Source organism: Oncorhynchus gorbuscha, linkage group LG13, assembly GCF_021184085.1.
Source record: "Oncorhynchus gorbuscha isolate QuinsamMale2020 ecotype Even-year linkage group LG13, OgorEven_v1.0, whole genome shotgun sequence".
Classification (NCBI taxonomy): domain Eukaryota; kingdom Metazoa; phylum Chordata; class Actinopteri; order Salmoniformes; family Salmonidae; genus Oncorhynchus; species Oncorhynchus gorbuscha.
In genome coordinates, this window is record NC_060185.1 from 20,761,616 (window position 1) to 20,773,802 (window position 12,187).

At 41.0% G+C, this 12,187-nt stretch overlaps 1 protein-coding gene and 1 long non-coding RNA gene across 11 annotated transcripts in view; both read left to right on the plus strand.

The window, feature by feature from the left end:
* The first annotated feature begins 710 nt into the window (after positions 1–710).
* Positions 711–1,401, plus strand: LOC123993857. Its single transcript, XR_006831527.1, has 3 exons — positions 711–816; positions 971–1,129; positions 1,304–1,401. It is a non-coding gene; the product is annotated as an uncharacterized LOC123993857 (long non-coding RNA).
* Positions 1,402–3,812: 2,411 nt separating this feature from the next.
* The window catches only part of LOC123992569 (von Willebrand factor A domain-containing protein 5A-like), a 34,865-nt gene continuing 26,490 nt past the window's right edge, over positions 3,813–12,187 (plus strand). For 5 of the 10 annotated variants that reach the window (XM_046293799.1, XM_046293794.1, XM_046293798.1 and 2 more), the window contains exon 1: positions 3,816–3,935. The gene's annotated coding sequence lies outside the window, so the exon portion shown is untranslated. Of the gene's footprint in view, positions 3,936–12,187 lie in introns of all 10 variants that reach the window. The other 5 variants (XM_046293793.1, XM_046293796.1, XM_046293795.1 and 2 more) reach the window with 3 other exon arrangements.

The window sequence follows — 12,187 nt, forward strand, 5'->3', positions numbered from 1 at the left end:
ACTGGTCACCCCCAAAGTCAATTCCTCCTTTGGATGCCTTTCATTCCAGTTCTCTGCTGCCAATGACTGGAACGAACTGCAAAAATCAATGAAGCAGGAGACTCATATCTCCCTCACTAACTGCACCAGCTGTCAGAGCAGCTCACAGATCACTGCACCTGTACATAGCCCATCTGTAAACAGCACATCCAACTACCTCATCCCCATATTGTTATTTATTTTTCTAATTTGCACCCCAGTATCTCTACTTGCACACTCATTTTCTGCACATCTATCACTCCAGTGTTTAATGGCTATTTTGTAATTATTTTGCCACTATGAACTATTTATTGCCTTACCTCCCTTATCCTACCTCATTTGCACACACGGTATTCTATTTTATTATTGACTGTATGTTTGTTTATTCCATGTGTAACTCTGTGTTGTTTGTGTCGCACTGCTTTGCTTTATCTTGGCCAGGTCGCAGTTGTAAATTAAAACTTGTTCTCAACTAGCCTACCTGGTTAAATAAAGGTGAAATGAAATTTTAAAAAATGTAGCTCAAATTACCCAACTCTCCCCGACAGTTATGTGTTTTAATTCAGTCTGCCCACAAGCACAAGAAAATGGTAAAAGTGATCAGGATTTGGTTGATAGCCTAATTTTGGTGTTTGATTACAACTAACAACAATAATAGTGTTTCCTGGGTGTGTCCCTGTCAGGTGTTTCTCCTTTGGGGTCGGGGAGGGGGCCAGCACTGCTCTCATCTCTGAGGTGGCCAAGCAGGCCAGAGGGCACGCACAGTTTATCACAGGACAGGACAGGATGCAGCCCAAAGTAAGAGCTTATCAGTGTGTGTACATGTGTAAATTGAGGGCTGTATTGGTTACAAACATTTTCATCACCTTCCTTATTCTCTCTTGTTTTATCTCTTTCCTTTTTTAATGACATTTTTTACCACTCTCCCTCCTCCTTAACACTCCTCCCTCAGGTGATGCAGTCTCTCCGGTTTGCCCTGCAGCCAGCTGTGGTGGACATCTCAGTCAAGTGGAATGTCCCAAAGGAGGTGTCTGTCACCCTTCTGTCTCCACCAATCAGAGTGCTCTTCCAGGGTCAAAGGGCTCTTCTGTATGCCCAGCTCACTGGGGAGGTAAGGGCTCTGCCTTCTACTGTTATGTGTGTTAATATTATTTAACATACAATTTTTCAATGTTCAAAGGACATTGGTACGGTCATAATTTATTTGCAAGACAACATTTCCTCTTTTGTTTTATCTCTTTCTCTGTGTCTCTCTCCTTGACTCTTTTCCTCTCTCAAACCTCAGGGGACACAGAGGGCTCGATAACAGTGAAGTACAGCCTGGCCAAGCAGCCTGTTGAGAACCAGCTGATCTTCAGTCTTAAGCCTGCAGAGGACACTGGGTAAAAACAACACTGCAGGCCTTGGTCAGATGCATTAAGGGAATGTGCCACTATTTACAGGCAACACTGCCATGACACTCCATTAACAGAAACTGTGCCAGCACTTCTAATGCACTTCAGCTATGTAGTATGATTTGATATATATAGTACTGTGGGTACCCCCATCTTATTATCGACCCTCATCTTTCCCACTCCGTCTTAATCTCTATATCCCTCCTCTCCCCCACTCCAACACTAAGACATCATTTACAAGTGATGCATTTGTGTTTAGTGAGTCTGCCAGATCAGAGGCAGTGGAGATGACCAGAGATGCCCTGCACATCTGATGAGCGTCGGAGCCGGTGTAGTATGATTCAATCTTAGTCCTGTATTGACGCTTTGGCTGTTTCATGGTTCGTCTGAGGGCATAAGCGTCCAGATTAGTGTCCAGCTCCTTGAAAGAGGCACCTCTAGCCTTTAGCTTGGCGCGAATGTTGCCTGTAATTCATGGATCCTGGTTGGGAAATGTATGTACGATCACTGTGGGGACGAAGTCGTCGATGCACTTATTGATGAAACTGGGGACTGAGGTGGTATACTCCTCAATGCCATGGGTGAATCCCGGAACATGTTCCATTCTGTGCTAGCAAAATAGTCCTGTTGCGTATAGTATACTTTTTTCCCTCTTGTTGCACTTGTGACATTCTGGTAGAAATGAGGTAAAAAGGATTTAACTTTGCCTGCATTAAAGTCCCCGGCCGCTAGGAGCACCACTTCTGGATGAGCATTTTCTTGTTTGCTAATGGTTTTATTCAGCTCGTTGAGTGCGGTCTTAGTGCCAACATCGGTTTGTGGTGGTAAATAGTCGGCTACGAACAATATAGATAGTGTGGTCTACAGCTAATGAAGTATTCTACCTCAGGCGAGCAATACCTTGAGACTTCCTTAATATTAGACATCGCGCACCAACAGTTATTGACAAATATACACACTTCCCCGCCCTTCGTTTTACCAGACGTATCTGCTCTGTCCTGCTGACGCACGGAGAAGTCAGCCAGCTCTATATTATCCGTGTCGTCGCTGGGGTATCTGTACTTTACTTTATTATTTATATTCTGGACAACTTTTACTCTCTGCAGGGAGCCTAGTGGTTGGAGCATTGGGCCAGTAACTGAAACGTTGCTGGATCAAATCCTGAGCCGACAAGGTAAAAATCTGTCATTCTGCCCCTGAACAAGGCAGTTAACCCACCTTCCCAAGTAGGCTGTCATTGTAAATATGAATTTGTTCTTAACTGACTTGCCTAGATAAATAAAGGTTCAATTTAAAATACAAAAAATATTTTTTACTCCATACATTTACTACTTTTTACTCCATACATATTCCCTGACACCCAGACATAGTAGTTACATTTTGAATGCTTAGCAGGACAGGGAAATGGTGCAATTCACACACTTATCAAGAGAACATCTCTGGTCATCTCCACTGCCTCTGAATCTGGCAGACTCACTAAACACAAATGCTTCGCTTGTAAATTATGTCTTAGTGTTGGAGCGTGCCCTGGCTTTCCATTTTTTAAAATTGTGCTGTCTCATTTGTTTAATATAAGGAATTTGAAATTACTTTTACTTTGGATACTTAAGTATATTTTAGCCATTACATTTGCTTTTGATACCTGAGTATATGTAAAACCACATACTTTTAGACTTTTTCACAAGTAGTATTTTACTGGGTGACTTTTACTTGAGTCATTTTCTATTAATGAATCTTCACTCAAGTATGACAATTGGGTACCTTTTTCGCCACTGTTGAACACACCTGATTAATAGGGTCCATGAGGAGTGGTTCGGTACCTCCTTATGAGGATGAGTAGGCTAGAATAGCGCCCACACAGACACTCTAGGATGATTTTTTTCGGGAACACACTCTGGACGACGCTTCGGAATCTAACCTCCCCTGGAGTTGCAGGGATACTCCCAATACATCCTTCACACTGTCAGATCAACCCTACAACCGACTATTCTTAGCTGCTTCAACAGTGCCCAGACCTATTTTCAACTCACTTAATCTCTAAAATCCTTTTAGTTTTTTCTGCTTTAGTGAAATAAAACCATAACGTCTTATTAAACCTAATATGGGCAGCAGAATGTCGTAACACCGTACTTCAATCTCACAGAAGATATCTAATGAATTGACGGTCTACAAGCACAATGACCAGACGCCTATGTTTAGTGTTCAGTCCATTGACGAATTGCTATAGCCAATTGAAATATGTGCATAAGGTAGAAAAAAACTGCACTACAGACGCAAAAACAACGATTGGTTGAATAGGCCCAATGTGTCTTTTCACCAATGGTAAGGAAGATGGCAGGCGTGACTATGAACACTGGCCAATGAGTTGATTGGGCAATGTGTTCTATTGACGTTAATCTTTATATACCAGGAAGACGTAGCCTACTCTGATATTAATGCTACACGAACGTTGAAACGGTGTGATTTTATCTCCAGGACCAGTAAAAGGAAATCATTGAAAACTAGCCTATCACATATGTCAAGGTAATATGTTACATGACTGCGTCGTTTGGGGATGATTCTCCTATTTATCTCAAAATATTCAACATATGTTGAAATGAAATGAACCTACTTTGCTTATTAATGTTGGTGGCCAATAAATGTTCGCCAGAAATAGCCATTCATTTCGATTACACCCACATATCATACCATACTTATTTTATGGATGTATTTTATGGGGGTTTAGGTTGCTAGAATTAACGCAATGACAGCGGAGCAACGAGCAAAGTGACCACGCCTCAGTGTCTGTTCTAGAGTGCGCAACGTTACAGAACGTTCAGAAATTAATCATTTTGGGGAGACCAGAGGCAATTGTGATTTTGTGTGTGTTACTCTATTGCCCGGAGCCCACTTGAACTAGGCCAGTCATTTTTCTTATGTAAGACACTTCCATCCATAGCTGCTTGAAGTAGGGGTGTTGAGGGTGCTGCAGCACCCCCTGATAAACTTTAAAAAATAAACTCACTTAATTTATATTGTTGACGTCAGAAGTTCACATACACCTTAGCCAAATACATTTAAACTCAGTTTCACAATTCCTGACATTTAATCCTAGTAAAAATTCCCTGTCTTAGGTCAGTTAGGATCACCACTTTATTTTAAGAATGTGAAATGTCAGAATAATAGTGATTTTTATTTCAGCTTTTATTTATTTAATTTACCCAGTGGGTCAGAGGTTTACATGCATTCAATTAGTATTTGGTAGCGTTGCCTTTAAATGGTTTAACTTGGGTAGCTTTCCATATTAAGTTTGGTGAATTTTGGCCCATTCCTCCTGACAGAGCTGGTGTAACTGAGTCAGGTTTGTAGGCCTCCTTGCTCACACACGCTTTTTCAGTTCTGCCCACACATTTTCTATGGGATTGAGGTCAGGGCTTTGTGTTGGCCACTCCAATACCTTGACTTTGTTGTCCTGAAGCCATTTTGCCACAACTTTGGAAGTATGCTTTGGGTCATTGTCCATTTGGAAGACCCATTTGCGACCAAGCTTTAACTTCCTGACTGATGTCTTGATGTTACTTAAATATATCCACAATTTTCCCACCTCATGATGCCATCTATTTTGTGAAGTGCACCAGTTACTACTGCAGCAAAACATCCCCACAACATGATGCTGCCACCCCTGTGCTTCACGGTTGGGATGGTGTTTTTCGGCTTGCAAGCCTCCCCTTTTTCCTCCAAACATAACGATGGTGATTATGGCCAAACATTTTTGTTTCATCAGACCAGAGGGCATTTCTCCAAAAAGTACAATCTTTGTCCCCATGTGAAGTTGGAAACTGTAGTCTGGCTTTTTTATGGCAGTTTTGGAGCAGTGGCTTCTTCCTTGCTGAGCGGCCTTTCAGGTTATGTTGATATAGGACTTGTTTTACTGTGGATATTCCTCCAGCATCTTCAAAAGGTCCTTTGATGTTGTTCTGTGATTGATTTGCACCTTTCACACCAAAGTACGTTAATCTCTAGGAGACAGAAGGCATCTCCTTCCTGAGCGGTATGACGGCTGCGTGGTCCCATGGTGTTTATACTTGCGTACCATTGTTTGTACAGATGAACGTGGTACCTTCAGGTGTTTGATCTAGAAGAAAAAGAAATGCACACCTATTAAGACGAGGTGCTGGCTAGCGGAGTAGAAACTTGAAAATAAAAGAAAGCCGCACCTTCAGGTGTTTGGAAATTGCTACCAAGGATGAACCAGACTTCTGGAGGTCTAAAAATAAAATTATGAGGTTTTGGCTGATTTCTTTTTTGGATTTTGCCATGATGTATAATATAATATAATAATATATGCCATTTAGCAGACGCTTTTATCCAAAGCGACTTACAGTCATGTGTGCATACATTCTACGTATGGGTGGTCCCGGGGATCGAACCCACTACCCTGGCGTTACAAGCGCCATGCTCTACCAACTGAGCTACAGAAGGGCACTGAGTTTGAAGACAGGCCTTGAAATACATCCACAGGTACATCTCCAAGCTTCTAAAGCCATGATATCATTTTCTGGAATTTCTCCAGCTGTTTAAAGGCACAGTCAACTTAGTGTATGCAAACTTCTGACCCACTGGAATTGTGACAGTGAATTATATGCAAAATAGTCTGTCTGTAAACAATTGTTGGAAATATTACTGTATATCATTAACGTTTATGAATTAGCAAATTATCTAGCCTAGGCAGCCAATGTGCATATCGAGCACGCATTATTGGCTTCCTAGGCTACATATCATCATCATCATCATATATAGCTATTTCTTTACATAACCAATATTTACAGTTACACCCCTGTTTCTGCATGAACATTTTGTTCCTCTCAAAACATCTTGAGTAGTCTGATGGTGCCCAGAATATATTGTTTGCAACTTATTTGGCTTTCCACTTCTGGGAGTACTTGGCCCATCCACAGGGGGTACTTGAGAAGACTCATGAGACCATAGGCCTACTGGTAAAATATACATAAAGGGGGTACTTCAGTGGTACTCTGAACAAAGCAAAATGTACTTGGTGTTACATTAACTGAATAAGGTTGGGAAACCATTGCTCTACAGGATAGCAAGGCTATTTAAAGACATTTTTTGTAGAATTCGTACCATCTTCAGGTTAAAATCACTTGTTTTCATAATTCAGCTGCTTGGCTCAGGATCATTTTAATACTGCGCTACAATTGCTCCAACCCTAGCAGTCTTGACAACCTCACGTGCCTAGCAAGAGACAACAATAGTCATGTCATTTATGCTATCCAACATATAGACGTTAATGCTCAGAACAGTACAATGACCAAAATGGGCGTACTGAGTGAGTTTCATCACTCTAGCTTGTATCGGTTTGTAGAAATTCAAGGTGTTTCATTTGCTTCCGGTTACAATTGCCCCTGGTCTCCCCTGAACAGACATGAATCACAGGCTCAAACTTATTTATCTGCTGTGGTTAATGTTGCACTATTGCATATTCTACCTCAGGTATGATGGGATAAAGTAGCCTAAATGCAAGTGTGTGTGTTTGTTCTGAGAAGCTTCTTGCAAAATGTTTATAAAATCCTGGTTGATCAAACTAGTGTGAAACGTTTACTTGCATCTGTAACTCCGTTTGTGGTAGCCTAAATCTCTGAAAGATGACATGCCTGACCTCCAGGTGGCAGGTAGGCCTACCTCCTGACATTATTGACTACATATATATTTTTTTATTTATTATTATTTATTACAAAAAACACAAGGAAGGGGTAACATTAAAGTATTAGAACATGAAGGACAAACAATACAGCATCAAGACACTATCAAACATGTATCAGTCTTTCTGCAACAGAGCCATCCTTATGTGAGGGTGCATGATAGTGATATAAAATATGTAAGTTTCCTTTTTCATGATCACAATCTTGTGAAACCCGAACCCTCCAAGATCCCCCCACAGTTCCCCAATAGCCGTCCCTCAACCATTCGAGACCCATCCCACAGTCCCATCCCCAAGAACCCCCCCGAGAAAAAATAAATAGATCCAATGAATTCCATTTCCCATCCCCAAGAACCCCCCGACTGCACCAACAGCCAAGAGAATGAACTAATGAGAAAAAATAAATAGATCCAATGAATTCCATTTCCCATCCCCAAGAACCCCCCGACTGCACCAACAGCCAAGAGAATGAACTAATGAGAAAAAATAAATAGATCCAATGAATTCCATTTCCCATCCCCAAGAACCCCCCGACTGCACCAACAGCCAAGAGAATGAACTAATGAGAAAAATAAATAGATCCAATGAATTCCATTTCCCATCCCCAAGAACCCCGACTGCACCAACAGCCAAGAGAATGAACTAATGAGAAAAAATAAATAGATCCAATGAATTCCATTTCCCATCCCCAAGAACCCCCGACTGCACCAACAGCCAAGAGAATGAACTAATGAGAAAAAATAAATAGATCCAATGAATTCCATTTCCCATCCCCAAGAACCCCCCGACTGCACCAACAGCCAAGAGAATGAACTAATGAGAAAAAATACGGAAGAAAACAGCAAACAACAACACATTTTATTTTATTTTATATTTTTTAGAATACATTTTAAACAAAGGACATCAAGGACAAATCATAACAGCGATGCCTACTTTGTTTGTGTGCATGTCTGGCACTATTACATGTATGTGTGTGTTCTTTTATGTGTTTATTTGAATGAGAGTGTGTGTATATGCATGTGTACAAAAACCTGCATGGCATCAGTCTCAGGCAAACCGGCATTAGTTGTAAAAACACGGCCACTTAGTGTCATTCTACTTTTACTATGTTTTGTTTAGACTTTTTTTCTCTCTCTCACAGCAACTTCACTCCCACTTGTCTCCAATTCCACACACCAACCCTCAGCTTCCCTCAGCTCATCCCATCTATCTCTGCTGGCCACCCACTTCGTGTTTCTACACAACACATATCTTTCAACTATGCTGTGATGTTTAATGTACAATTTCAATCTATCTAATCGTATAAAATCTACAGATTGCGTGTTGAAGATAAATACTTTTACTAAGAGTATTAGTAATTGACTCACCCGGTCTCCAAATCTCCTAACAGTACTATTTATTATTGACTATTGCATTCCATTCTATTTTACCAGTTCAACCAGAGATTACACTGGCTGGACATATATTGACATTATTTCATCAGGCTGCTGTGGTTTCATACTTTGTTGTTAACAATAACTTCATGCTTGAAAATGTACATTTCTGCACAAAGCTTCTGTTTTTTCAGGAATTACTGTATGTTCTGGAGAGACCAATATTGTATTACTGTACAAAGCAATGTTCTTTTTCAGCAACCAGCAGTTCTGGTGCATGATCAACCAGGGCTTGATACAAACTTAAACCAATTTAATGAAGAAGCAACATTAGCACGGGAATGCCCCTGTCGGTGCGTGGGTCAGGGTTCCACGTACAGGGCTGCACAGTTAAGCTAAACACTCCAGGCCAGATGATCATCCCTGTCAGTGCCAGTTAAAAAAATAAAATGTTTGTAATAATGCTATTTTTAATCAACCTATTTAATTCCATTACAGATGAATTACCGAAGCTGTTTGTTGGTTATGTAGATTATTATTCACACGTGTGCTGCACACACAGCCTGTATATCAGGGATCATCAACTAGATTCAGCCACAGGACATATTTTTCTTGAGTAGATGGATGGGGAGCTGAACATAATTACAAATAATTTGTTGACTGATCTGTGGGCCACAATCTAGGGAACCCTGCCATAGATAGTCTCTGTCTGGCAAAAATAATGTGCAGCTTTGAAACAGTTGGTTATTGAGTGGTGCTGAAAGTGGTTCAAAGTGTTGGTTGAATCCTTGGGACATCCCTACCCTAACCCTTTACCTAATCATTGTACATTTCAACTTCAATAGCATGTATTTCAGAAGACATTGCAGAGCTACATTGGAAGTGTGTGTGTAACTGACCACAAGATGGAGTAGAAGATGCTCTTTCCTCATCCAGAACAATTCATAAACTTCCATTGGAATAATACAACCTTAACCAAGGACTGTTTACTTGAACTGATAGCAGGTGCAAATGGTAATACTATATGGATACCTTTTCCCAACCCATGTTAGAGCCGACAGGGAAACCTTCTTACAACTTACAACCTTCTTACAATCCAGTTCATGGCAGTTCAATGGCAGTTCAATAGTTCAATGGCAGATCCCCAGGCTTAGTTCAATCCAATCCATTTGCACTAAAGCATTCTGCCTCAATGAAGGAGCACTTTCTTGGCACAGCTGTCAGTCCTTCTTTCCCAACCGCAGTCAGGACTGGCTTTTAATACCATTCTGACCATGTGACCTGGACTGGCTGTGTGGAGCTTTCCCTGGCCAGTTACTTCCCTCTGTGATGCCATTCCATCCCTTCCCAACCCAATCCAACAGGAACTAACACTGGCATGCAGACCAAAGCATGAATTGCCTGAATGAATTTACTCCTACCTCCGCTCCCCCATTCTTAAGAACTGGAACTACAGTTTTGATGAATTCAAATATGTTCACTACTCATTTTGGGATCTTATGAGTGTTGAAACATTTGGACAGTGCAGTCTTTGTTTTCTTGTTTATTTATATGGGCTCCGAGTGGTGCAATTGTCTAAGGCACTGCATCTCAGCGCTAGAGGCATCACTACAGACCCAGGTTAGATTCCAGGCTGTATCACAACCGGCCGTGATTGGGAGTACCATAGGGCGGCGCACAATTGGCCCAAAGTCGTTAGGGTTTGGTTGGGGTAGGCTGTCATTGTAAATAAGAATTTGTTCTTTACTGACTTGCCTAGTTAAGTCAAATTAAACGGTGCAATCTCGATTGCATCAATTCCTTTGTTTGGAGAGCATATGTCTGGTTTGTCCATAATACGTAGAATGTATGCACACATGACTGTAAGTCGCTTTGGATAAAAGCGTCTGCTAAATGGCATTTATTATTATTATTATTATAATGTTTCATGTGTGAACCCGCATGCTTGAGCATGCATAGATATACCTGGCCTGGGCACCAAGAATAGGTATGGCCAAATGTTTGGGATGTTCACGTATGGTAACTCAATGGGGAGGCTGCATTTAAGCCTAGGAGTCTCTACCTGTGCCTTGTATGGTTAGGTTTTGCTTGAGAAGAGGCCCTTTTTGTTTTGAATGCTCACATTTTTAAAGTCAGAAGTTTGTAAATATAATTGAATTCTACATTTATCATGTCATCACCAGCGCTGTGTAAATAAATCTAATATTAATTTCCACCTCTCTGCCTGATTACTGCAAAATCTTTGTCCTTATGACTGCTACACGGTCCCTATTTTACAGCAGTATGCTGTCTATTTAGTCAGGCAATGCCCACATTATTCACATATTTAGAATGTGGTAATGTTTATTTGTTTCATTTTTTTTCTGTCGGCTATTAAAACGATTAAACATCAAATGTAGGTCTTTGAAAATTACAGTTAAGTGCTTGAAGTGCCCAAAGAGGAACAAGAATGTGGTCCTCCTGAGCACTGCACAAAACGGCTGAGATCAGTGATCGTGAGAACATGAAGCCAGCCATCATCCTAGACTACAATCACAACAAATGCGGCGTGGACAACCTGGACACGGTAATTGGAACTTACAGCTGCAGGAGGATGACTGCCCACTGGCCCCTGGTCATCTTCCATAACGTCAATGATGTTACAATGCCTTTGTAATATGGAACAAGATCAACCCTACCTGGATGCCTGATAAGTGGAACAAGAGGAGGGTGTTTCCGGAGCAGGTGGGAAAGGCACTTGTAACACCACACATTCAAAGAAGGGAGCGCCTCCCCCGTACAGCAGCCTCTGCAGTGCTTGTGAAAGCTGTTCTGAGGCTGCAGCTGGGGCAGGCAAGAAGAGGAGATGCCAATTCTGCCCCCCCCCCCCCCCAAGAAGGACTGTAAAACCAATATGATGTGCTGCACATGTGAGAAATACATCTGCAAAGGCCATGCACACACACTTGCATATTGTCCTACATGAGCTAATTAGAGTTGATTGATTTATGTTCTTTAAGTTTTTGTTTTGTATCTATCTTATTGTATTTGTATTTATTGTTGTTTATACACCTTGTGGGTGGGGACAATAGTTTAAAAAAATGGGAGAAGAATAGTGTTTTGTAGTTGAATTCCTCATTGTACAGTATATAAGAATATATCACCATGTTGCCAAAATTGTTTGACTGTTATTGTTTTCCTTCAATAAAATGCATTCAAAACTACTTTCTGCATATTTCTGCTACTTTCTTAGGTAATCTCTTGCTAAAACAGTTATTTTTACACTTATGCTGTACCTTTAGCAATAATAATAAACCTCTACTTTAGTAAAGAAAACAACTATGACAGGTGTGTTGTAATAAAAACGAGTGGTGTCCACTGATTAAAGGCAGGCTCATTATGGGACACAGGCCAGGTCATTATCAATTATAAAAAGTGAGACCAAATCATGTGATTGGTGCAACACCTGAATGTTGGTAGCAGTAGACCCCAGAATAAATACCTGTCCACCGAGAGAGCCACAAGATTGAACTTCTCTCCAACTTTCTAGAGTTTTCCCTGTTAACACCATCAGCATTTCCCTTTACCGTGTCAATTGGGATCGAATTGACGTAATATTAGCCACTTTAAATGCAACGCACCAAAACAAACTATGCAAGAGATTTTGTTGTAGGCAGAAGGCACCAGAGTAGGATTCTATGGTACTCCTTTTGTGCACGACTCAG